Source organism: Triticum dicoccoides, chromosome 7A (assembly GCF_002162155.2).
Source record: "Triticum dicoccoides isolate Atlit2015 ecotype Zavitan chromosome 7A, WEW_v2.0, whole genome shotgun sequence".
In the NCBI taxonomy this organism is placed as follows: Eukaryota; Viridiplantae; Streptophyta; class Magnoliopsida; order Poales; family Poaceae; genus Triticum; species Triticum dicoccoides.
In genome coordinates this window covers 341,767,165-341,769,833 of record NC_041392.1, presented here as the reverse complement: position 1 = coordinate 341,769,833, position 2,669 = coordinate 341,767,165, and positions in this window count along the sequence as shown.

Below are 2,669 nucleotides of genomic sequence, written 5' to 3'. Positions count from 1 at the left end.
TCGGACGTGTCCGGTTGGATGGAAAATCGTCCGCCGGCGCGTGGAGACGAAGGGGACTAGGGTTTCGGGGGGAGGAGAAGGAGAATCTCGGAGGGGGGGGGGGTCTTTAAATAGGCATAGGAAGAGCTAGGAGTGTCCAAATGAGGTGCGGTTTTCGGCCACGCGATTGTGATCGAATGATCTAGATGGTGGAGAAGGCTTAGGTGGGTTTGGGCCAAATTGGAGGGGTGTTGGGCTGCAAGACACACGAGGCCTTTTCGGTCCCTCGGTTAACCGTTGGAGTATCAAACGAAGTCCAAATGATACGAAACTTGACAGGCGTTCTACCGGTAGTAAACCAAGGCCACTTGGCAAGTCTCGGTCCAAACCGGAAATGTTTAATCCCCACACACGAAAGAAAGGTAGAAAAGACCACCGGAGGAGAACGAAGCGCCGGAATGCAAAACGGACAACGGGGAAAATGCTCGAATGGATGAGATGAACACGTATGCAAATGCAATGCACATGATGACATGATATGAGATGCATGACAATGATAACAACACACGGAGACAAAAACCCGAACCCGAGAAAATAAAATAACTTAACGCCGGAAACGACAAGAGTTAGAGTACAAATTGGGAAAGTTACATCCGGGGTGTTACAACACTCCACCACTACGAAAGGATCTCGTCCCGAGATCGAGGACTGAAAGAACACCGGGTACTCATAACGGAGGTGATCCTCGCGTTCCCAGGTAGCTTCACGGTCGGAATGGTGTGACCACTTGACTTTGAGGAATTTGATTGACTTATTGCGAGTCTTGCGTTCAGTCTCTTCAAGAATAGCAACTGGGTGCTCACGATAAGAGAGATCTTCTTGGAGCTCAATGTCCTCGAAGTTGACGGTGCGGTCAGGAGTCTTGAAGCACTTTCGAAGCTGAGAGACATGGAACACGTCATGAACATTTGCAAAGTTTGAAGGAAGCTCGAGTTGATAGGCGAGGTCGCCTCTCTTGCTGACAATCTTGAAAGGTCCCACGTATCTGGGGGCAACCTTCCCTTTGATACCGAAGCGATGAGTACCTTTCATAGGAGAGACTCGGAGGTAAACATGATCTCCGATCTCGAAAGCCAAATCACGGTGCTTACTATCATAGTAGCTCTTCTGACGGGATTGGGCTGCTTTGAGGTTATCTCGAATGACTTTGCACATTTCCTCTGCCTCTGTGATTAAGTCATTACCCAAAAGCTGACGTTCACCGGTTTCAGACCAGTTGAGAGGGGTACGGCACTTCCTACCATACACAATTTCAAATGGGGCCTTGCCCGAACTTGCTTGAAAACTGTTGTTGTAGGAGAATTCAGCATAAGGAAGACAATCCTCCCACTTCATGCCGAAGGAGATCACACAAGCCTGAGCATATCTTCAAGAATCTGGTTGACACGCTCGACTTGACCGCTAGTTTGAGAATGGAAAGCTGTGCTGAAGCGGATGTTGGTGCCCATGGCCTTCTGAAAAGAATCCCAAAACTTAGAGGTAAAGATGCTGCCATGGTATGAAGAGATCACTTGTGGAATACCGTGCAGAGAGACAATACGAGAGGTATAGAGTTCCGCCAATTGAGCTGCAGTGATCGACTCTTTGATAGACAGAAAGTGAGACACTTTGGTGAGTTTGTCGATGACAACGAATATAGCATCATTGCCACGCTTGGACTTTGCAAACCCAGTCACGAAGTCCATTTCAATGTGGTCAAACTTCCATTTTGGAATGGCAAGAGGTTGGAGGAGACCAGCTGGTCTTTGGTGTTCTACCTTCACTCTTCTGCAGACATCACACTCATTCACGAATTGAGCAATCTCGCGCTTCATTCGAGTCCACCAATAAGCTTGCTTGAGGTCGTGATACATCTTTGTGCTCCCAGGGTGGATGGAGAGGAGAGAATTGTGAGCCTCGTTCATGATCACTTTACGGAGGTCACCTTTGGGTACAACAATACGATCCTCGAAGAAGAGAGTGTCCTTGTCATCAAGGCGGTAGCACTTGTACTTGGGTTGACTCTTGGCAATCCCAATCTTCACCTTTTTCACCATAGCATCAAGAAGCTGGGCTTGGCGAATCTGATCTTCCAAGGTAGGAGAGACTTGAAGGTTGGTGAGGAAACCTTGAGGAACAACTTGTAGATTAAGTTTGCGGAAAGGTTCACAAAGCTCGGGTTGATAAGGCTTGAGAATCAGACTATTGCAATAAGCCTTTCTGCTCAATGCGTCAGCAATCACATTGGCCTTGCATGGAGTATACTCGATACTCGGATTATAATCTTGAATCGTTTCAACCCATCGAGTTTGCCTGAGGTTGAGATTAGGCTGAGTGAAGATGTACTTGAGACTCTTGAGGTTGAGATTAGGATGAACATAGGCACTTGAAACTGGAAAAATCGGGGACTTAGTAGAATTCTACCTCCGGATCTAGGGTTTGAGGTCAACGGCGACGCCGGTGGCTTCGCTGGCGATGTGGCGGCGGGGCGGCACCGGTGGATGGCCGGGGAGGTCGGGGACGGCCGGATCCGGTCCGGCCTGACCGGATCCGCGGCAAGGGCGGAGGCGACGCGCGCTCCGGCGAGGCGCGGGGTCGCGGCGACGCGAGGCGAGGAGAGGAGAGGCGAGGTCGTCGCCGGGCGGCGCACG